The 25,634-nt window shown below is 37.9% G+C and overlaps 1 long non-coding RNA gene across 1 annotated transcript in view; it reads left to right on the top strand.

The window, feature by feature from the left end:
- LOC137216223 (uncharacterized) overlaps positions 1-22,397 on the top strand; it is a 41,141-nt gene extending 18,744 nt beyond the window's left edge. Inside the window, exons 2-4 of the long non-coding RNA XR_010939638.1 lie at positions 1,187-1,286; positions 3,687-3,742; positions 22,221-22,397. This is a non-coding gene — a long non-coding RNA (uncharacterized lncRNA). The remainder of the gene's footprint in view (positions 1-1,186; positions 1,287-3,686; positions 3,743-22,220) is intronic.
- Positions 22,398-25,634: the final 3,237 nt, after the last annotated feature.

Genomic DNA, 25,634 nt, shown 5'->3' on the forward strand with positions numbered 1-25,634 from the left:
GATTGCTTTATTGTAAGAAATAAAACCGTCTTCCTCACTGAGAGCCAGTCACATTTTTCCAGAAAAAGATTACCCCAAATTCTGCATAATTATATGGTATAGATTAAAGATAACAAAGATAAAACTCAGACTGTTTACATAGTTGTTAGTTGGATGTGCAAATAAAAATGAAATATACTTAAAATCACAACCACTTGATCATGGGTTGTGGGTTACTGTTGTTTTTATTGGCATAATTGATTCCTTGTTGTGTAACGAAGTGTGCAGAAAATTTGTTTGAACCATTCATCATAACTTGCATCACATGTTATTTTTAATATGCTCTTTCAGGAGTGTGGTGAAGGCCACAGAAGACAAATATTAGAAGTGGGTTTTTTCATAGTTTTCTCAAAAAAGAAATTAGTATTTGAAATATTAGTCTTTTAAAATATATTGGTATTTTAGGTCAGAAAGTCTAAGGTTAATCTTATTTTCCCCCCATGGGTTTACGATAAAAAGAGAGATAACTATCTTGATAGTTTTTTTGGTTTTATAACAATTGGATTTATATTCCGAAATTAAATTAAGGGAGAAACAGCCTGTAAAGGATTTAATCTAGAGAAATGAATGAAAGAACTGAAATTCAACTTAAATAGTTGAATATCTAAGTCTAATAGTTAAGTATCTAAGTCTAATCATCCTTCTAACATAGATCTCTTAAGGTTAGGACCACATAAATAATTCTCACAATATTCACTTGTAATGACTATATTCAGTAGGATTATTAAGATTTAAGATATTCCCATGGTATTCTAAACAAATTATTAAAAAATATAACATTCCAGAGATGAAGACTATATCAGCATTCCCCAACAGTGTTATATCTTATTAAATATTTTCATTAAGTATTAATAGATGATATGAAAATATACTGTGCAAATATGTCTGAGAAATTCTTGATATAAAATATTGATTAGATGTTTTTACTACAGGGCTTATTGGAGCCTTAAAGTGTTAATTAGTGCAGTGAATTTCCAAAAAATAGAAGCGATAATAACACGCAGTGCTTCACCAGCTAAGAAAATCAGTCCCGGTTCTCTTTACGCTATAATCCTGACCTGCTTCGGGCAAGGGGTTCTAAATTGAAATGGTGTCGTTCTCAAGTTCTCTGGGAAGATCTGTTAGTTTTATTCTCTCTTCCTACCAGGAGTTCCAGGTGCAGAGAACATGCGTGGACTTGTGGATCAAAACTAAGATTAACGTTAGTGGCTTGTGAACCTACCCTCAGCATTCATTCATCCTTATGTGTGAGTAACCCCTGATTTTTAGAGGAATCTTCCTGTTTTAATCGCCTCTTATTCACATTAGTGAGGGAGGATCCCTTATGGGGATGGCCAAACACAGGACACCCGACACTGGTCAGAGGAGGTCGACAACAGTTCCTTAGTCACGTATACACACAGCCAGTGGGAGGAGGACACTGCAGGCCACACAGGACCACGTGGAGGCTGCACCTGGGAACAGAGTGAACAACCAGGGACTGTGCAAGACAGGCTTTGTGGCTTTGTAGTATCAAGAGGGTGGAGTGCCCCTCACTCCCGCAGAAGGACGTGATTAACTTGTTTGAATAATTCCACAGGCTGGTAGGGAACTGAAATCCATGACTCAGGGATAAGCAGGCACTGTACCTGGTCCTCTTGAGAGGAAGCTTGTTTGGCTAGGTGACCTTCTCTGCAGAGCAGAATGTGGACGGGACCTTGTGGTCCAGCTATTCAAGGCCCACCTGGCTTCAGACGTCAAGGCAGCACATTATATTGGGTATAATTTAGACCTTGCACCTCACCCCCTTCCATCCATACTCAGTGCACATGGTTTAGGTAAGGCTTATCTAGCCCCTGGAACCAGACAAGAGCATGTGACTGAGTTTAAATTTATCACAGCCCCTATCCCCAGAGATTAATTCAGGAATGAGTTTATCACCCAACTCAGGCCAATGACTGTCAAGCTAAGGATTTTTTAATGGGACTTTGGAGAGAGAAATATGCTATTTTGGAATGCAGTTGCTACCAGTAAGAGTGATGGGAGCTGGGTGCTCCCAGAGACCCTGATGTGGAGCCCAAGAATGAAGCCAGCACAGACAAAGCAGGGCCTAGAAGTGGGAATGGAATAGTCTGCTGACCTCACCTGATCTGCAACCAGTCATGCTGGACACCTCTCTGCTGCTGGCCTTTCTAGGCATGTGAAACGTTCCTTTTCCATTTTTGACTAAGCATGTTTGAGTTGAATTTTGTCACTTATAATTTTAATAGCTCTGATTGATATATGAACTAATTTGAATGAATGTCTGTCCAGCTGTACTGAATGGTTTTGTTAAGAACCACTTTACAGTGTCAACCAGACTCAGCCATGGCTCCCTTTCAAAGTGACCTTACTGGATAGCTCTTCTTGCAATGTCACCGTTAAAGAGATTGATCTGAATTTCCACTCCGGTGCAGTAAACGATCTTTGATGACCGTGTACACAAAAACAAGAACACAATGAAAAACAAATGAAGCATAATCACTATCGTGTCCTGATCTATATTAGAAGACAGAAATTGATTTGATCAATTCAGAGTCAATTAGCAGATCTCAATATATTTAGAATTTGAGCAAATATTACAAAACATTTTAAAGAACCCTCATCTTAATAGTATGAAATTAGAAATTAATTTATGTTGACATTTTCTGTTAATAAAGAAGGACATGTAAAAGTGAAGAGCAAATAAATGTGATAACTCTTGCTGGACGAATAACTTGGAAACATAAGTAAATCAAACATTAGAACTTGTAACTTCCAATGTTTTCTCAAGGAAAACATTCAAGGAAATATCAACATTTCCACACTCTTTCATATTTTCATCCAGTTAAATCCTGCAGCTCAGCAATGATTTGAAGCTGCAGGGTTGCTCTTAACATTTACACTTGCTTGATGAGAAAATGTTGAAATACTCACAAGTACACTTATTAAGTAAAAGAAATGACAGTGCACACTGGCTGTCTCCAAATGTTGACAAGGGACACAGAGGTAAAGGAGGCAAACACTTTCAAAATGCTAAGTCGTACGTGAAAAAAAAATAAATGAAGCCAGGTTTCTGGTATCTTGTCATACATCCTCCTAATCTGCATTTGTTTATCTATCACAAATATATTTCATAAATGTAAAAGGAAAATATGCTATCAGAAAGCTGTTGAGATTAATTTGAATTTAGAGACTCACATTATCCGTCATGGGGTGATAAGAAGCCCCAGGGCATGAATTAGTCATTCATGACCATTTGCCTCTGGTGACTTGAGCACAGAGGCAGTAACAATGTATGTAATGTATTTATCTGCTAATTTAGTCATTTACTTGATAGATATGAGAGAATTTCAAAGGAAGATTATAAAGATACTGGCATATACTTTTCCAGTGTACCAGAAGATTTGCAATAAACACAGCACATAAAACTTTTAAAATACATTTAAAGTACCAGAAGGCTAATTCATTAATAGCACTATAAAAGTGTATCAAGGAGGAGAGGAATGTAATTTCTTTAACATGCCCTGTATAGGTGCAAGCAACACACCTAAGGTCATCCACAGAGCTATGGTAAAAAGGAGATAACATTGAAATATTCAAAATGAGCTTCTGTTGTTGGACCTGTATCTTCATTTCTTTCACTTCAGGCATTTGAGCCCCAGAAGGTGGAGGTTAAATAGGCGGAGAGTGAAGAGTTGTGAAGGTAAGGAATTCCTTATACCCCATAAAATCGATTTATAATCAACCAATCTTTGATTTTTTTTTTCTTTCCAGAATGGGATTTTCACAAAACATATGAGACCTTTTTATCTTTTTTCTTTGAGCTGAAATGTGAATCTATGGTGTAATATCCAGTAGGCATGTTTTAGAAAATCCTCTGGTTTCATGAACTTTAAACCAGTATTTATAAGATAATATGTAAAGTAAAAATGTCCCCGTTGCATGAAGGTTAACTGGATTGTTTCAAGTATAGAGCTGATGAGAAGGTATGCTTGGATCACTATATTTTTACTAAAACTTATATACAATAGAAAAGAATCAACATCTTAATAGTAATACTGCATTCCTTCAATTGCTCTGAAAAGAATTTAACTTTATATTTTTATCATCGATAAGATTTATACACTTAATTCTCTTGGATTAACTATTATATTTTTCACAAGTAAAGTTATTGTCAACCTGGAATCAGAGCTAAGAGTCTTTCTGTATTTAAATGTAGAACAGTATTACTATAGTACAAATGAATGGCTTCCACTCAGCTTAATTATGTTCAAGTTGCAAAAAAATGCATATGTTGTATCTATGGATTTGCAAATACGAAGCAGGGGCTCCCTCTACATAACCGTCTGTGCATTGCTTTTGTCTTTGAGTTTTTATAGCACAGATACTAAAGCCAAATTCTCTTTAAAATCAGAAGTTGATCATTGGAACATGAGGCTGATTATATGTAATAACGTGATATTTCCTAACCACTCAGTAAATTTAAAATGACAGTAGTTGCAATAGTACATGTATTTTGTAGAAAATAATCTACTGTTAGGCCACAATGAAAAAGATGTGTGAAAATATTAAAATTGTAATTGCAAATGAAAAAAATATAGCCAAGTTACTAAGCTGAAGACACAGTGGACGTGTCACCAGCTATGCAGTCTTCGTGTTGCATTTTGGACCATTGAAGAGATAGAATGCAAAAAGATTATGAATGTGTTCTAAGAATAAGAAAGGTACATTAGTTACATCATGTACCTAATGTCACCACCAAATGGGTGACTTCTGTGGATGAATTACCCAATAGTGTAGCTCTCCATGTGCTCACTGTCAACTCCAAAGGCAGATGTTTTGTTTTCACTTCTACAACCCGCCCCAATCCCACTTCAAGACCACAGCATCCAATCCTGCTTGTGCTTCTGGCCTGCCTTCCTGCCCTGTGAAATTCAGACTCAACAGTGTGACACCAACTTTCACCTTAGTGTCCAGCCCACTGTCCTGAACTACATAGTTCACACTTGCAAGACTTACAGTTGCATGAGCCAATTCCTTCAACACCCCCCCACCCGTACACACACACGCGCACACACACACACACACACGCGCGCGCGCTCTCAACTCCTTCTCTCTGTCTACTCAGGCAACCATAACAAAACACCATAGGCTGTGACTTAAACAACAGAAATGTAATTCTCACAGTTCTGGAGGCTGGAAGTCCAAGATCCAGGTCCTAGCAGGGTTTGGTTCCTGGTGAAGAATCTCCTCCTGGCTTGCAGATGGTGCCTGCTTGCTGTGTCCTCCCATGATGGAGAGGAAGAGAGCAAGCTGTCTAGAGTTGCTTCTAATAAGGGCACTAATCCCATCATGAGGGCCCTACCCTCATGACCTCATTTAAATTTAATCGTCTCCCAAAAGCCCCATCTCTAAATATCATAACATTGGAGGTTAGGGCTTCAACATAACATATGAATTTGGGGAAGGGACACAATTCAGTCCATAGTGTCTGCTCTCTTCTTAACTATCTCTCAATCAGATACATACAGATCTATATCCTATTATTCTCTGGAGAACACTCACTAATACATCTTATCATCCCTGGAAAATCTAAACTGCAGAATGGCTCCTTCCCTCTGACCCAGTCACATTTCCAGAGCACTCACTTCCTTTTTTTTTTTGCGGTACGCAGGCCTCTCACTGTTGTGGCCTCTCCCGTTGCAGAGCACAGGCTCCAGACGCGCAGGCTCAGTGGCCATGGCTCACGGGCCCAGCCGCTCCGTGGCATGTGGGATCTTCCCGGACCGGGGCACGAACCCGTGTCCCCTGCATCGGCAGGCAGACTCCCAACCACTGCGCCACCAGAGAAGTCCCCAGAGCACTCACTTTCTAACTGTTGCTTTGGCTGTTCTTCACCTACAGTGAGACTTTCAATCCCTGGGCCACTTTCTTCTTGCAAACCATCAACTGCCTTCTAGCTTCAGTTTCCATTCTCAGCTGAGCACTCAATGCTGCCACTGTAATTTCCTCAGAATTTATTCCATCGTTTCACCTTATCCTTCAAATCACGAAGGTTATCAATAACTTCTATTTACCCAACCAATCAATACTTTTCTGTTCTACTTTACTTAAGATCTTTATGTCTTTTAACTCTATCGATTCTCTTGATTACTCTGTGTTTCTAGACATTATATTTGCTGCAAACATAAAGAATATGTAAGGATCGCTTTTACTACAGGATGTATCCTGCATGAAGGTCATAGGTCTTCATTTTATTTCACTGGACACTCCAGTGCCTAGCACAGTTTCTGTTTAGTAGTAAATAGATGCTTAATAAAATCTCATTAAGCGAATAAGCCTTCTCACGAAGAATTCTATATCAGTTGATGACGACAGGCATAATCAGTCATAATAATGGTTATTATCATTAAAGTAGAAAGTGGGGAAATGTTGAGGACGAGGTATTTAGTTCATGATAATACTTCTTCCTTTCATCTTTGATAAGTGACAGCAAAGAGGTCATTTAGCCCATAGAAATAATGATGTAGAAATGCTATACACTCCATTCTATCCTACAAGTTAAGCCAAAGATACATGAACTTTCCTGTAGAATGAATCTTGTAGTAAAAGTATCATCTCATAGTCTTTAAAATACATTCTCAACAAACATGATGTCTAAAGACACAGCCTGGTTTAGTGGAAAGCATACCTGACAGGGAACCGCAGACCTCACTTGTAGCTCTGGTTCTGGTTAATTTGCTGTGTTTTCTAAGAGAAGTTAGTTAACTTCCTTAACATTCAGTGTCATTACAAGTGAAGGGATTGGATTTGATTATTTCTAAGGTCTCTTTGAGGTCTAAATTTCTATTCTAGTCTAATGAGATTTAAATTTTTAAAGGTTTTACTTCTTACTCCCTTTATTTTTAAATGTAAAAATCACCATGCAGCACTTTTCGTTGCCTAAAAAAAGTTTCTTTGTCAGCATTTCAGGATGCTTAGACATAAACCTTTATATGCTCTAACACCAAAAAATGCTAATTTTTCAGTCATCTTAATGTTTTTAGACTCCATAGAGTCTGTCATATTATTAATTTTTTCAGTGGGACTAGTAATAAATAATATAAACTAAGTCTTTAAAGTTGGTATGTATTTTGCCTTTTTTCACTTAAATTGGACATTACAATATTTTATGACAGATTATCATAACAAATGAAAATATGAATGCAGATATGTAATAGCTACTAGCACCTTGTATTTATAAGATCACTTTAAACTTATGTTGAGAATGATGTCTATTTACTTTACTATTTGGATATTTTCAAATCAGGATTAAAATACTACCACCATTAATATATGGTACAATTAAGCACTTCTTATCAGATTTATAGAATAACATACCATAAAAATTTCTCAATACAAAAAAAGAATATTTCTAATCCTTAATCAATATACAGTTATTATGGGCAATATTTAGTGTAGTCATAGTATACAAGAACGTTGAAATTAACTTTTCAAAAGCCAGGACAGAGTATGAAATGTCACAGAAAACTAGTTAAAGTTAATAATCCTGATTTAACTCACTTAGTCTATTTTTCCCCTTCTGTCAAATAAAGGGCTTAGATTAGATGATTTGAGATAGAATATTTTGTGACTCTGTGAGGAAAGGAGGGTAAGTACTGAATGATAATGGGATTTAAGGTAAACCTGGAAATGTATAGGATTGTCATAGCAGAAGAGAGACAGGACTCCCAGGCAGAGAGTACAGCTTAGGTATGTCTTGACTCATCTTTTGTTTAAACGATGGAGATAAAATGATAATTAAAACTCTACCTGCATAGTCAGATATTTCAGCTACTAGTCAAATGTAGCTCTTAAAACGTAATTTTAAATTAATTTAAATTAAAAATTCATTTCCTCAGTCACACTAAACACATTTCAGGTTCTCAGCAGCCATATGTGACTACCCCACTGGACAGTTCAGACATTTCTATCATAACAGAAATTTCTACTGGTCAGCAATGCATCTAGATAACAATAACCAAATGGAAACAGGGAAATCCAGTGTCTATTTGACTATAATATGGTCTGTATCTTGCTTAAGAGAAGGTAGAAATAACTTTAGACTTTATTTTAAACTATATAATTAATATGTTTGCTGACAAAAATAAGATCTCCATGCATGCAGAGAAAAAGAAGGGAGTGTAGAAAATTATCAACCCCAAAGAAGTCACAGAAGGAGAAAAATTACAGCGGAAAAGATAGATTTCTTAAGATTGGATTCAGCTATGAGAAACACACACACACACAGACACACACACACAGATATAGATTTAAATATGAAAGACGTTTATTTTGTGCTCACATTAATCACATAAGTGTCCAGAGATAAGAAGTCCAGAGCTGCTCTGGTCACACAGTTCAATGCTGTCCTGAAAGACTATTCAAGTCACCATTCAGCCATTTCTGGGATGTGGTCCTGGTCTACATGGTCTAAGGAAGCATGAAGAAGAAGAAGAAGAAGAAGGAGAAGAAGGAGAAGGAGAAGGAGAAGGAGAGGAAGAAAGAACATCCTCCACTGTCTCCTAATAAAGACTCTGGAAGGCTGTATGCTTTATATCCCATTGGCCAAAATGTAGTTACATACTCACACTTAACTCCAGGGTGGCTGGAACATGTAATATTTATTGCAGTCAGCCATGTGCCCAGCTAAGAGGTCTGTTCATTCAGAAGAAAGGGAGAATGCATATTGTGGAACACTGCCAAAGATAAAAACACAAAATAAAATATTTTTATAGCTGTGACATATCAGTGATTATAATAAATATTAACAGATTAAACTTTTATACAAAAAGATAAAAATTGTGACTACTATCTAATCCATCTATAAACTTCTTGCTAGAAATATATATGAAACAAAAACATACAGAAAGGAAGAAAATAAAAGAATTGGAAAAGTATACTATGCTAATAATAATTAATTTCTAGTAATATAAAAATTAGATGAAATAATACTAAAGGCAAAAGGCATTAATAGGGATAAAAGGAACACAGAATCTCCATGAAATAGAAAAACTATGAGCTTGTATGCACCTAACCACACAGCTTCAAAATACATAAAGCAAAACCAGAAAGAATTATTAGCAGAAACTAATAATTCCACAATCGTAGTGGGGAATTTTAATACAGGTATAACAGAAACCGATTAAACCAAATAATCAAAGATTTAATGTTCAACAGTACATGTTTGTTCTAGTACGTATATAGAAATCCTGCATACAAATAATATAAAATATGTACATTTTGGTTAAACTTCTATCTTCAAATAATTTTAAACTTACAGAAATATTGCAGAAATAGCACAAATAACACAGTTTCATACACCCGCTTCCAACTTGCTTTTATATTAACATCTTACATAAACGTAATTATTAAACTAAGAAATTATCATTAGTACAACACAATTAAAGACTTTATTTGGTCCTCTCCAATCTGTGACAGTTTCTCAGTCTTTCCTTGTCTTTCACCAGCATCACACTTTTGGAGACTACGGGTCAGTTATTTTGTGTCTCTCAATTTGGATTTGTCTGATGTTTTCTCATGATCAGATAGAGTTTATGCATTTGGGGCAAGAATACCACAATTATGCTGTGCGCTTTTCAGTACATCTTGGCAGGGAGCACATAATGCCCATATGTCTTATTATTGGACATGTCACTTGCTTAAGCTGGTGTCTGCCGTGATTTTTCACTCTGAAGTTATAATTTTCCCCCTTTTAATCAAATATCTTAAGGGAGACTTCTTGAGACGAGGCAAATATCCTGTTTCTCTTCTAATTTTTGCCTAGGAATTTGAGCATGCACTGGCAACCCTTGCCTGAAATAATGATTCCCTGGTGTTCTAACGGCAATCCACTGTTTCCCTCTCTCATATATTTATTCACTGGAATTTTTCTGTAAGAGAGCCATTCTTTCTTCCCACCTATTTACTTATTTGTTCATATTGGTATGGACTCATAGATGTTTAAATTCTATAGGTTCCTTATTTATTTTGTTCCTGCAATCGCTACACCTTTGGGCATCAGGCCCTCCTTAAGTTGGCTCCTTTGCCCTTGCGATCTGCCCCATTGCTTTTTGAGAACTTCCTTATTTTTTTAAAATTAATTTATTTATTTATGGCTGTGTTGGGTCTTCGTTTCTGTGCAAGGGCTTTCTCTAGTTGTGGCAAGCGGGGGCCACTCTTCATCGCCGTACGCGGGCCTCTCACTATCGCGGCCTCTCCTGTTGCAGAGCACAGGCTCCAGACGCGCAGGCTCAGTAATTGTGGCTCACGGGCCTAGCTGCTCTGCGGCATGTGGGATCTTCCCAGACCAGGGCTCAAACCCGTGTCCCCTACATTGGCAGGCAGATTCTCAACCACTGCGCCACCAGGGAAGCCCGAGAACTTCCTTACTTTTTTTTTTTTTTTTTTTAACATCTTTATTGGGCTTCCTTACTTTTTGACATCAATGCTCCAGGCTCATCTCTTATTTTCCCTACTTCAGCCCTGGAATGTACCACTGCTCCAAGGAACCTTGAAAATGGTTAAAGCTTGTTCTCAAAATCATTTTTTTAAATTTCATAATGCAGGAAATATTATTTCTCCATAATTTCAGCTGTTGAGTTGTTTGTGCAGCCACTACACAGAACAGCTGCACCATTAAATGGGCATTCGTTTTCAATTATAGTTTCTTAAGGAGAAAAATGCCTTAAAGTTAGTTAAACAGCTAAAAATTAGAGTTCTTAGTTTCCTTCATTTAAATTTTTGAGTACTGTACACTGAACAATTGCACAAAGATTAGATTTATTATGTAATCTCCAACATTCTGCCTCGTATTGCTTAAATTGTGTAAACATTTGTTGGTTCAAAAAGTATTGAATATTCTCTCTTAAGTAGCTGACATACTCTTTGTTAATATGCTAATTTCATTCTCAAAGTCTAACTTAATCCTCAAATTTATTGTCCTACATATTTAACCATTTGAAAGTTTGTAGTGGTTTTCTTCATGGTATTAATATTTATAGTCATTATTAGTTACTACAGCATTGTGCTTTTGCAATAATAAATAGACACTTTTGTTTCAAAATAACCTTTCATCACGAAAACAACATAAAGAGAATTTTCTTTCTGAGTACCATCTAGATTATTTATATATATTTGTAAATGAATATTCAGATACAGAAAACCCAAATAACATGTTTTATTCGTATTGCTGATGTTGTAACCATATTTAAATATGAAAGAAACCTTTGAGGTCACAGAATTATTGATCATACTCAAGTTCAGGGATGCCAGAAATTATATGGAAGTTGGCTTGCAGCTCTTCAGTCTATTAAGAACCAAGGTTGAAGTTCCACTAAATAGCTGGTTTTGGCCAAGTATCAAAGCCAAACAAAATCTCCATGCAACTCTAATAACTAGGAATAAATCTAACATAAATTATAATAACATGTTGAATAATATTAATAAGGACTTGCATAAATGGAAATAAATCATGCTCATGGTTGAAAAGCCATGATATTATAAAAATATAATTCTCTCCAAATGAATTATTAATTTCAACTCAATTCCAAGCAAAATTCCAGTGGGTTTTTTTAATAGAACTTGACAATCTTATCCCAAATTCACATAGGAGAACAATGAGACAAAAATAAGTTTAAAAAAAAAATAGGGGGTCTCCAAGGGATCTCCAAGGACATCTTGAGGAAGAGGAGAGATTTCCTAATTTGAACAATGATGCCACATGAGTTTGCATGGCTCAGTGGGTCTTGTCCTAACAAATGACAAGCCTTGGTATAAAGGTATAAATTAGACATATGCAATAGAATTCAGAGGACAAAAACAGACCTGTGAATATTTAGAAAATTGATACACGATAGAAAGGGCATTAGAAATAAATGAAAAGTTTGTTTTTCAATAAATGTTACAGTGAGAACAGATTTTATTATACATAATAAAAATAAAATAAGAGATATACTTTACAATCCATTCTAAGTGAATGAAAATCTACTCTGTAAAATTTTTGAAAGAAAACATAGTAGATACCTTTATATCTACAAGGTAGAGAAAGGCTTCTTAAACATAATTCAAAAGCCTCAAAACATAAAAGAGAAAGTTGATCAATTTAAATACATTAAATTTTTAACTCTTCAACTAGAAACCGTAAACAAGTGAAAAGATTGGTTGCCAATTGGGAGAGGCTATTTGCAATTCATGTAATTGACTAAGAATTAGGTATAAGAACATACAAAGAGCTCTTACTAGTTAATAAGAAAATAGGCCAACAACAAAAACGTGAGAAAGAAAATGAATAGTTAATCCAATGACAAGCCAATGTCCGATAAAGGTGTGGAAATATACTCAAGCTCATTTCTAAGTAGGGAAATGAAAAAAAATAGCAAAATATTATTTCCTATCCATCACATTGACAACATTGAAAGTGCTTGATGATATTAACCATTGGTAAGGTTGTGGAAAAATAGGGAACTTGTATACACTGCCAAAAGCGTAAAGTGTATACGCATTCCCTGGAGGGCAATACGGCACCATCCTGGTAAAGTTGTAGATACACACATTTGAACATTTAAGTAGGTACTCTCCTAGAGAAATCCTAGTGTGTGTGGCAAGCAGACATATGGTGTGACATGCATGTTTATGACAGTGAAAGATAGGGCACAGGCCTAACTGCTCATTGAATAAATTGTGATGCACTCCATCAAGAGCAGAATGTACAGGACCTAAAAATGAATCATTCAGGGATGTATGTATTAACACGGTGAAAACTCAAAAACAGAATACTGAAAAATAATGGCAAGTTAAATAATGATATTCACAGTCTCAGACTATTTGTATAAAGACTGAAAATATACAAAACATGACATAGTGTGGATGTATAGATCCTTGTGCAGTAATAGTATAAATGCATACACGAAACTGACAAACATTCTAGTGAACAAGATATGAATGGAGGGCAGAGAGACAGTCTGGGAAAGGTAGCCAAGTACTGCAATTCTTTCTGTGATCTTTCATTTCTTTAAAAAATCTGTATTTTTTAAATACAGATTGAATGTATCAAATTGTTAAAGATTTGATAAAGCTTCGTGTTGTTCGCTTGGTGTGATGATTGTAGTGTTTCCATACTTTTCTGTATGCTTAAAAAAATTTGCTGATAAAAATGGAGGTTTTACCATGTACATTGAATAAGGAATGATAATAGAGCCAAAAGTAACATAATTATCATAGTAAACACAGATACAGGACAAAACACATAAGTCAAAAAAATAAAATAAAAGAGTAAAATAAAATAAAATTTAAAAGTTACAGCAAGCACTGCGCAACTTTCCTCCTCTGTATCTGTAAAGTGCCCCCTTTGAGTAATAAGGAAGTTTGCGTGGGAGTGAGCACAGCTGCCTTATAAATCAATCAGCAGAAGAGCAGTTAAAGACGGTCATTTGCACTGTGTGCTCAGGAGATACATTTCCTGTCAAAAATAAAAGCTTCTTGGCCAAAACAAAATAACATGGCCATAATGTGACTAAGGGCTGAATGAATCGAACAGCAAGGAGCAGAAAGAGATTCCTCTGAACTTTATGAATTACCAAAATTATGTATGATGATGTAAAGTTATGTTTAGGTAGGAGACATAGACTTTATCTTTTAAGAGTGAAAATTTAAAGTTAAAATTGAGTTACCCTATGAAGAGCATGATACTTTAAATCATCTTTTGACACTTAAATAACTGATCACCATGATTTTAATTTAACAAAGTCATTTATTTCACGGGGAACTGATGATTTCCCCTAGATTTCCAATTGCACTTTCAACCACGTAAGTTCTGACATTAGCTAGCGCCAACATTCCACCTATTTATAAAATTCCCCGTACCCTGTTGCCATTTAGCACAGTGAATACCCATTTTTAAACAAAATGGTGATACATTATGACAGCCAAAGGGCAGAGCTTTTTACCTGGACAGAGATTCATCATTTTTTAATGTAGCACAGCTTGGTGTTTGCACTGTCATCAAGCACTCTGAAAGGTGCTTGGAGAGATTGATGACCTAAACGATTACTGAAACTTAATAATACCGTCAGCAACTGCAGGTTGATATCGCACACAACGGAAATAGTACCTTCATTCTCATCCATGCTCATTGTTGGCCAAGTTATTTTAATATTTTGACCAGATAAAGTGTTAGAGGAAACTGAAATCTTTTTCTATAATAGTAATTATATGATATTTTGATATGGTTTTAGCGAGTGCCATGCAAACGTAATTCCGTTGCACATATACTCGGAAGTGGGGCTGCTGGGTCATATGGTACTCCTATTTTTAATTTTATGAGGAACCGCAATACTGTTTTCCATAGCAGCTGCACTACTTAACATTCCCACCAAAAGTGTGCAAGCGTTCCAATCTCTCCACATCCTCAAATTGAAATCGGGATCTCAAAGCGATATCTGCCTCTCCATGTTTTTGTTTTTGTTTTTGTTTTGCGGTACGCAGGCCTCTCACCATTGTGGCCTCTCCCGTTGCGGAGCACAGGCTCCGGACGCGCAGGCTCAGCGGCCATGGCTCACGGGCCCAGCCGCTCCGCGGCATGTGGGATCCTCCCGGACCGGGGCACGAACTTGCGTCCCCTGCATCGGCAGGCGGACTCTCAACCACTGCGCCACCAGGGAAGCCCTGCATCTCCATGTTTATTGCAGCATTATTCACAATAGCCAAGATATGGAAACAACCTAAATGTCCATCAACAGATGAATGGATGAAGAAAATACGTATATACATAGAATGGAATATTATTTAGTCTTCAGAAAGCAGGAAAGCCTGCCGCGTGCAACGTGTATGAGCCCAGCGCGCATGATGCTAAGTGAAATAAGCCAGTCGCAGAAGGACAAAGAATGCATGACTCCAGTTGTATAAACGGATCTAAAGTAGTCGAGCTCCAGGGAAGCGGAGAGTAGAACGGTGGTTACCAGGAGCCGGGGGAGAGGGGAAACGGGGAGTTACTGTTCTACAGGTACAAAGTTTCATTTATACAAAATCAATAAATCCTAGAGAGCTGCTGTACAACATAGTGCCTATAGGTGACAACACCATACTGTGCTCTTAAAATTTTCTTAAGAGGGTATATTTCATGTTAAGTGTTCTTAACAGAATTTCAAAAATTAATCACTTGCAAATCAACTGTAAACATTATGCAACAAAATATAAATGGGTTTATCAAGACAGCCTTTTACTGACTACATGACACATGGGAAGCACCGAATGGAGACTAGAAAGAAAATAACATCATCCTGTTCACAAATGTATTTAATGTCAAAACATATCCCCAAAGAGCCCATCCTACATTTTATGTATGCCACCTGCAATATACATCTATGAGATAAATGTATCAAAGAAGATGATTTTTTTTTTGGCTTCTTTTTTTCCAGAAAATGCTTTACTTCCTATTATTGATTTGAGAGTTTGATGAAAGTATATTTTGCCTGAAAGTGCCTCTACTTGGACCAAAGAAGATTTTTCTATGTATATAATTTACCCAACTTCAATAATTTCACTGAGAAGTATCAGAAATTATGGCATGATCTCTGTGAACAAAGGGTTACAAGGTAAAGATACAGCTTCTGTAATATTCCAAAAGTAGCTAAGTTGTCAATTTTAACACCACAGTTGATTCACACTCATTTCATAGCTTACTATTTATATCCTTTTTAGAGCTCTTTGCATGTGTATAAAATTCAGGAATTCAATTCAATAAAATACAAATCAGGGAGTGAATTTATAATTTAAATTCTGTTGTGAGCATTATCAACAAAGGCAGGCCATTAAAAAGGCTGTTTCTTGGCCAGTGAATTAATGCTAGAAGGACAAGTAGTGTAAACTATTCTGCCGACAGGCCAATAATGAAAACATAGTTAATGCGATAAAGCTTGCCAACTACTGATGAGACTCAGGAGAAATTCCTTAACAGATGTTTCCCTGAGCAAATATATACTCTGCCTACTCTGATTATGATGGTCTTGAGAATTCATGCTTTGATTCAACGTTCAGCTACTCTTCAGCAGGCTCATAAAAATATGATTCTTACAAAGAGGATATTCAACATTTTCCTTCCCCAAGAACCAACATATGACATATTTATTGTACTCAGTCCCATATGGTGAAGCACTTTTCATAGCACTATAATTAAGGTGTGTCAGCATTTTATTATGAACAAGAGGAGGCAAAGCCTTTTGGGGGGGTTTTTGGGGGTTTTTTTTTCATTTTATAAGCTTCCTTTCGCTGAGTGCCCACTGACTGCAGTAATCTGCTCTGACCTCCCATCTGCCTCCTGCTAAGAATTTCTGATGCCTTGCTCCTGGCTGAATGATTTGTGTACAAACAGTTGAAAAGAGCTTGTTTTTGAAAACCAGGAGATTATTCCTGACGGACAGTTCCACCTTTCAGCTTCATGTCTAATCATTATAATATTCTGAAGACTTCTTTCTGGAATGAGCGTTAGCAGGAGATAGTTGGTGGTTTGTAAGAGCAGTAAAACAAAGTACACAGAGGGTAGTGACAGTTTTTGAGTCACATTATGATGCCTGACATTGGCACCTCTGTGGTTTTACTAATATCTATTTGTGTGTATTGAAGCCCTAATTATTTTAATTATTTCTTGCTAAAAATCTTCCACTTTCTAGATTTTTAATTGGGTGAGAAATACTAAAATATATACTTAGTAGTTGTGTGACATTGGGCAATTGATTTCATTGGAGCTAAACCTCAAACTCCCTGAGCATTGGGAGGATAGCAAGAGCACCTACTTCATCAGACAGTGTGAGGATCAGATTGGATCATCCACTCCAGAGGCTGAACACCGGCCCACAGCAATGATCCACGTCATCTCCGTCCTTACACAGAGTGGCTCCGTCCTGGTCACGACAATGATCCACCTCATCTCCGTCCTTACCTAGAGTGGCTCCGTCCTAGTCGTTACTACAGGTTCCTCACTCTGCACTTGCCTGAAATAAACCTCAGGTATCTCACTTTCTACCCAAAGCCAATCTTTTTAAACATTCTAAACTTTCTTAAAAATGCAAGTGCAAGCAACAAATTAACCAAATCAATGGCTGCCGTAAGATTAATAATTATCCTCTAGGTTCCATGAAGGAGAAAGTCTATGTCTGTTTTATTACCATAGTCCCTATGTGCAGAGGTATGTGCTTCGTAAAATATTAGTCTTTAGAGCTTTTTAAAGTTGTGATCTTCTGTCTAGTTACATAAGTACTTAAGTGAAAATAATTCATTTTTGAGGCTGTGGATTCAATTCCTGCTGTGGTTGGAAAGTGAAATAGACAGCCTTGCTCTGGCATTATTTTATTATCACATGAATGTAGTATTAGAAGCAATATTAACTCACACTTTCAACAAGAGGCTTTAAGCTAAAACCAGAAGACATGCCATGGTGTTATCAAAGTGCACTAAGCAAGCTGCCCTGACACAGTGATTGGCAGGGAACCAAAAGCCCACAGAAATCCTGGGCAAAGAAGGGTCCAATACACCTCTTTACACCCCCTTGCCATGGCCTGAAAATGTTAATTGCTATTTTATGTCTCTTGTTGATAAACCACAGTTGTCCCCTGCACCCCTAATTTACATTTGCAGAATTTCCAGTACTTCAGGAGCATCTCTTCTCCAACCCGATTTAAAAGAGTAATTGCGGGCTTCCCTGGTGGCGCAGTGGTTGAGAGTCCGCCTGCCGATGCAGGGGACACGGGTTCATGCCCCGGTCCGGGAAGATCCCACATGCCGCGGAGCGGCTGGGCCCGTGAGCCATGGCCGCTGAGCCTGCGCGTCTGGAGCCTGTGCTCCGCAACGGGAGAGGCCACAACAGTGAGAGGCCCGCATACCGCAAAAACAAAAAACAAAAAAACTAGTTACTACATTGTTGGACTTCCCTGGTGGCGCAGTGGTTGAGAATCTGCCTGCTAATGCAGGGGACACGGGTCCGAGCCCTGGTTTGGGAGGATCCCACATGCCGCGGAGCAACTAGGTCCATGAGCCACAACTACTGAGCCTGCGCGTCTGGAGCCTGTGCTCCGCAACAAGAGAGGCCGCGATAGTGAGAGTCCCGCGCACCACGATGAAGAGTGGCCGCCGCTCGCCGCAACTAGAGAAAGCCCTCGCACAGAAACGAAGACCAAACACAGCCAAAAATAAATAAATAAATGTAAAAAAAAAAAAAAAAAGAATTGCATCTGTGCGTAATTAAAAAGAATAGGGATCTGGCTAATAATATTTCCCACTCATCTTTTGAGTATTCTGTATTTTTAGGTCATCTGAAAATAGGAAGGAACAATCTCCTGTACAATGGTGAGAGCCCAATGATAATGCGGCTGTATCAAAACTTTATCAGCAGTAAATTAACCACCAGGACAGCCTCTGACGGTAACAACAGGATCATGAGCGCACATTCTGGGCTGTAATTCATAGGCTTCTTTTCGTTTGCATTCTCAAAGTTGACAGGTGGCAGATTCAATAACATATCCTTTTTAAAAAACTGGCCTTAATGCTTTATTATCACAAGCAAAATATTTCCACATGTCCTGATAGGCAAATCTTGTGAAGGATTTCCCTGACTGTTATCAAGAGGTAATTCACCTGCGCCACCTTCCCTTACCAGCTGTGACGTTCTCAGTGGTTAGAATCATTAACCGGCTGCGTTACGCCGTTTCTCGTGCTGTCTGTCCTGTCACCTTCCAGCTCTCCGCGTTCTTTCCTTGCCTGTAGAGCCTCCTCAGAAATGCCCATCAGCATCACGGGTTCCTTGTTTTCCTCCTGCGGCCTGACGGGCTGCGACTTTGCCGTCGTCCTCCAGGGGCCGCTGCGGGACCGTGAGCCCGCTCTGCTTATTAAGAGCGGAGTTTCTGCCAATCTCCTACCAGCTCAGGTAGAGAACAACTCTTTGTTAGAGCAATAGCTCCTGCTTTTAACCAGTGCTATAGGCCACGGTTTTTGCTTCTGATTCCAAAAGACAACTTGTGTGTATGAATGAGATACAAACACCAAGCACCCTAAAGGTAGCTATGGTCTTTTTCTAAGTGGTGGTTTTGCAAAAAACATGCACTGTCTGTACAAACCTGTTAGTCTTACCAGTTCCTTATACAGGCCAGAATAGGCATTCTTTTTACTGAATTCTACTAAAATGCTGGCATATTTTTGCCTTTTAACTTATTATATTTAAACTATGAGTTAAATAGTAAACCTGAGTCTGTTTATTATAATATTATATATTATAGAATTATGTATTGATAATAGTTTATTATATCATTATAATTACATTATAATTGTATATTGCTACATCAGTATTCTTTATAGCAAATATTGTCCAAATATTTTAATACACTAATGTTAACATGCACCTAACCTACAAGAACTGTTTAGCCACATTGTAACTTTTATCAACAACACTGTGAAGCACTTAATATTTGTCACATATCTTCTATTTCACAGTAACATGTACATATCTTCTAAATTTGCTTTTTATACATATCACATTTATTTATGTTAAAACCCATCTTCATTCAGAAACAGTTTTAAAGATGGTTCCTGTGTTTAAAAGCATCTTTCACATGGTGTCTGTGCTACAAGTGAACTAGCTGAAATCATGAAGAAAACATCTGTTCAAAGGGATAAATACTCTGTCAAAAATGTGCTATTAATCATTACGACAGGGCTCCCCTGGTGGCGCAGTGGTTAAGAATCTGCCTGCCAGTGCAGGGGACACGGGTTCGAGCCCCGGTCCGGGAAGATCCCACATGCTGCAGACCAACTAAGCCCGTGCGCTACAACTACTGAGCCTGTGCTCTGGAGCCCGCGAGCCACAACTACTGAGCCCACGAGCCACAACTACTGAGCCCGCGTGCCACAACTACTGAAGCCCGCACGCCTAGAGCCCGTGCTCCTCAACAAGAGAAGCCACCGCAATGAGACGCCCACGCACCACAACGAAGAGTAGCCCCCACTTGCTGCAACTAGAGAAAGCCTGCGCACAACAAAGAAGAACCAACACAGCCAAAAATTTTTTTAAATAATTAGTTTAAAAAAATCATCACGACATTTATTGCTATAAAAGTATAAAAAGCAGACTGATATTTGTAAAACATAAATAGGATCATGTCACATCCCTGCTAAAATCTTAGAGTGACTTCCAATTGGAATAAAAATGGTTAAACAGTCGCCAAAGCCCGACATGATCTCCTTCCCCCTCCCTGCCCTGCTCGCAGCTCCTAAGGTCACATCACCCTTCTCTCAGCTACCTCTTCTGTTTCCTTATAGTGATATTTTTGTATGTGTCATCTTCCATATCTGTAGTTGGGGTCAGAATATTGATTTTTGTTATATAATTTAAAATACTTATTTTCAGTAAATTAAAAAATACCATATGAAATAATGTTTAAAACTTTGCACCATATATCTGTTAACATTATCTCTTCCAAAGATCAATCTACATTGTTCAGAGAGATTTGGAGAATGGAGTGAATCTTCTAGACACTCAATCAGAAGTGAAGATGTGTTTTTTCCCTGTGACACCATTGGTATTTGATTGCTACAAAGCAGTCAGAGGGCTTTGCCTTGGAAAGGTATTCTTAAGGGTCAACTACTCCTACACAAAAGGCCAGATAATAACTGAAACTTGACTCTAATATATACCCACCTTACTTTATTATATAAAGGAGATTCTTTTCACAACAGAGCTTGGGGAATAAATATTCTTGGCAAGAATTACAAAGGTTAATGTGTTAACTAGTAAACATTTGCAAGCATAAGTTAAAGTTTAAAATGCAACAAAATAATTTATCACAAAATGAAAACCTTCAAATAAGATATTAGAAAGACACTTTTTAAAGTTTCTTCTCTTAGTGTTTTTTCCCTTTCAATAAATTCTTTTTCAAATAATAAATCCTTGCTTTGAAGAAATAAACAAGTATAAATAAACACAATAAAAGTTAGTTTATGTCTGTGCACCTCTGCATCAGATAGCTTCACAAGCCAACTGAGCTTTCTCCTGTGGTTTCCGTGTGGTCGATACTTTTCATGCTGTGTATGTGCATTTATCTTTCAGTTGAATCTTCCATAATAAAATGAATCCCCCAGAGCTTCAAAGCCAATTAGCCTACAGTTGTGTTTTTCCTTTTTTCCCCATGAATTTCTACTTCAGTTAAAAATGCAGTTACTGATAAAAGCAACAACATAAAAGACACGTTTACATCCGACCTGTATCAACAGATATATCAAGTTAGCCAATCTGTTAGTTAACAGTCAAGAGGATGTCGTATGGTCAGCACACTCAGATTAGCCCAGCTACCTCTGTGAGGAGAGAAGACTCTTCCTTACTGAGGGCTGGACTGGATCTTCCATACCATGTTGTTGAAAGATCGGCTGGGTCTTGCTGTGCCTGAAGTGCAAATATATTCATTGTAATTTGTATTAATTAATTAATTGCAAATATATTAATTGCAACTTATATTAATTGCAATATATTAATTGCAATGAATGTAATTATTGGTTGATTAACTTTAACATACCAAGGCTTTGTTAGAAAAGAAAAATGCATTACCATTAAGTATAAAACGAAACATCGAAATCCCTTTAGCCATGAGCTGGGTACCGTTTACTTTTATGATTTAAGAATATCAAACAAAAGAGGAAAAGAGGTGTCATGCACTTAAGTCCGGGGGAGTTGGAATCATCTGCTCTATGAACTTCGTGAGTATGGTTTATACGTACACACTATGAGCATTGAATCAAGTATTTGCTGCTCACAAGTCTCATTAAAAATAGGTAAATGGGTTTTGACTGTGAGTCCAAGTGTGGCGGTTCTCGATGGTGGGCCGTGCTAAGTACTGTGGTTGGCTTGTTCAGCCTAGATCTCTACCCTGTCTCTGACTGAGATTTGGGAAAACTGAAAACGACATTTATCCATGGCAACTAGGCTTCCGGATGCAAATTAGTTTCCTCAGACTGAATGCACTCGAGTGAGATTTGTAAAGTGAAAATGAGTTCGAAAGCATCTCTTGTCCCTTTTGACGTTTTCCTAACAAACAAGGTCATGGAAATCTGAAGATTTTCTGCCTTCTTAACTGTCCTTTTTCCTGCTGCTTTTGTTTCGATAGGAGTCGCGTCAGAGGCAGTATGGCGTTAGCTTTGTGAGACCGGATCCCTGGTCCCTGCATCGCGGCCGCTCTCAGTTCCAGTGGTTGTCCCAGTGGAATTGGTCCCTTGGGGATCTCTGCCCTTGATTGTGGAAGTCATTTCTGGTGCCTCAACTACAATCTGTCCTTCCAGTCTTCCTTAACATAAGCCTATCATTCTCTGCATTTCATCTTTTCCTCCTTAAGATGTTTGGAGCGGATCCTGCTTTTACACTGTGCTAGAAGCAGGAGGAGGGACACGCTCTCTGAGTTTTCAATTCTCAGCCCAAGACATGGTTAGAAACTTAAGGAACATTTATCATCATCTCTTGCAGCCTCGAAACTGACATAGCCAGAAATCAGACAGTCAGTTCCTCTCATTTGCTAAATCACAACATAAATTGAATGCAAAGCCTTGCCATGGTTTGTATGTCAAAGCTTGAGCGTTTATTAAGAGAAAGTGGAGTCCTGACTGAGGACATTTTGGTGGATTCAAATGGACTTGACCCCTCTGTATCCCCAAAGACCAGTGAAAATACCTCGGCCAACAGTTCTTCCCTCTCTGATGAAACAAGCCTAGACTCATGTGGAGACCCTGTGATACCTTCACCTCTCAAGTGGGTGACAATTCCTTTTCCTCAACTCTGCCTCTACTGCACCCTGTAGCTATGACCGAGAGTGAGGTCCCAGCTTGTCCCCACAAGACAAATACAGTCTGACATAGAAAAAGGTACATCACGTATCAAGATGGATTCATGACTCTGCTAATATATATTGGCAGAAAGCTGAGGACTATGTGTAAGAATGACTCCAAGAGGGCTAGACAAAGGAAAAAGAAATATAACTATTGATCAGGCCAAATATAGCAAGATGGGTGTACCTACCAAGGATTATATGCTCACTGTGCTAACATAAACTTCCCAATATGGTATTAAATGTTGGCTTGGTTGGTCAACTGGGATATGGACTCAGTGGGCGGCCTGCACTAAATGAAGGTGAGATGCCTAAAATTTTTAGGATAGGGGCTTCCCTGGTGGCACAGTGGTTGAGAGTCCGCCTGCCGATGCAGGGGACGCGGGTTTGTGCCCCGGTCTGGGAGGATTCCACATGCCGCGGAGCGGCTGGGCCCGTGAGCCATGGCCGCTGAGCCTGTGCGTCCGGAGCCTGTGCTCCGCAGCGGGAGAGGCCACAACAGTGAGAGGCCCGTGTACCGCAGGAAAAAAAAAAAAAAAATTAGGATAATATGGAAGAAGGAATTTTAAAACTTAGAAAGATAAGAATGGAATGGATTTATTTGATGTGCTCCTAAATCATTCAATCTATTATGCAAGAATTTCTCTTGAGGGGACTTTAGCATTAGATATCTAGCATTTAGAAATAAATTGGTTATAAACCACTGGGGTAAAAAAATGGGAAACTATGAGTCCACACTAAAATATATTAAATATATATATATATATATATATTCACCTTCATATATATGTTTACTTGTATATTTTGGTATAGACTTATACAGAAAATATATATGGTTATATATATGTATATAAGATATGTACTTATACAGAGAAGAAAGAAAGAAAGAAAGAGATAGAGAGAGAAAGGAAGAAAGGAAAGAGGAGAGGGGCTCTTGCTTTAGAAGAATGCCAAATGTTGATTGGTAAGTGTGAAGGGAATTGTGGAATTACAGTAATATAGTAAATATTGGTACAGGCAAGGATCATCAATTGATGCTAAAATCAGGGGGACAAATTTTGATAAGGAGCAAAATATTTGTATGATCTTAAATTGTCCCTCTAGATTGTTTAGTCACTACAAGGCAAGGTGAAGAAATCAGACACGTTCACAGGGTGATAAAGATGTAGATTGACATTGTATGCCTCTTGATTTGATACCCTGAGAAGGACATCAAATCACAGTGTCTTTTATGTAGTGTTCTGCCTAGGAATACATAATCTAAATTTAATCATGAGGAAACATCAAACAAACTCAAAACGAGGAACATTCTCTTCTGTTTTTTGAAAGGTAGGGGAGGATTGTATTCTGCACAAATGTTAATAATAGTAATAAATAGTAAAAATAGGGATAAAAAGAAAGGCTTTAGAAGTGTTGCAAATTAAATGAGTCTCAAAAAAACATGACAACTGAGTGCAATACCTAACCCTAGACTACATTTTATACTGGAGGCCAAGCAAATTCAACCGAACATTATTGGGTCAATGGACCAAGTTGGAAAATGGATGATAGATAAACAAAAGTATGAAATTTATGTTAAATTTACTGAAGATGATAACTGCACGGTTGTTACATGAGAATATATCTTTTTGCTTAGGAAATAAGTTTTTAGTGGCAAAAGACCCAGAGGTATGCAACTTACTCCCAAATGTTGAGTGGGAGAGTCCATTGATAAAGCAAATGGAGCAAACTATTAAAAATACGTGAACCAGGGTCAAGGGCATTTGTTGTTCTTCATATAGGCTTATTTTTGCACCTTTGCTGTAAGTTTGAAATTATTTCCAAATAAAAATTTTTAATATATATTTTTACTAAAAGAAAAAACCATACAGCACCTTGGAAGACGTCCCCAGTAGACCTTATGTAAGGTGGAAATGCAGTGGTTGATATAGGCTCACTGATTTCCATGAGAAGGATTGGATCCCAGAGAGGAAAAGACTAAGCGGCAGCAATGAACTGCTAGAAACAAGGTGCTCACGATTACAAAGGTAGGCAGCAGGGACAGAAAGATACCAGAATCATTTGCCCCATAAGGGTCTTTAGTAGCTTCTGACTTACCGTGGTATCTCTTGGACTAAAATGGTTGGGCAGATGACTTAGAGTCCAGCTTGGTCTGAGTCAACTTACAAATCTTGGGTGTTGTAAAGCAAAAGCCTGTCTTTGACACCTGAAAAGAGTAGAAGGCCACCTCATCTAATTCCTAGGTGTAAATCACTTCTCAAGACAAACAGTGAGATTAAATAAAGAGTACAACAGATTCCCTTAAGGAAGGACCTGTGCATAGGGCCACTTACCAAGGGACTGGCATGGGAAATTCCCAGGCCTTTCAGGTCTCAGCTTGGACTAATTACTGAACTTGGATAAATACATGGGTTTTTAAGGATCCCAGTATGCTGCACCTCTATCTTCCCTGCCTGAGTTCAGAATCATTTGAGATTTAGACAAAGGAAATTTAACTATATTTTTAATACTAATGAATATATTGGAAAATCTTGTCAGATATGGTCAAGTAGCTTAGGTAATACACCAGTCACCCCAGTTCCCCAACCATGGACCTATCCAGACCCTTATGTTGGAACACAATGCAACCTCCACTCTCGCACGTATGTTATGACACAAGTTGCCTAATTAACAGCCTCATCGGAGGCTATTACTTCAGTTGTC

The sequence above is a fragment of the Pseudorca crassidens genome, chromosome 21, assembly GCF_039906515.1.
Source record: "Pseudorca crassidens isolate mPseCra1 chromosome 21, mPseCra1.hap1, whole genome shotgun sequence".
NCBI lineage: Eukaryota > Metazoa > Chordata > Mammalia > Artiodactyla > Delphinidae > Pseudorca > Pseudorca crassidens.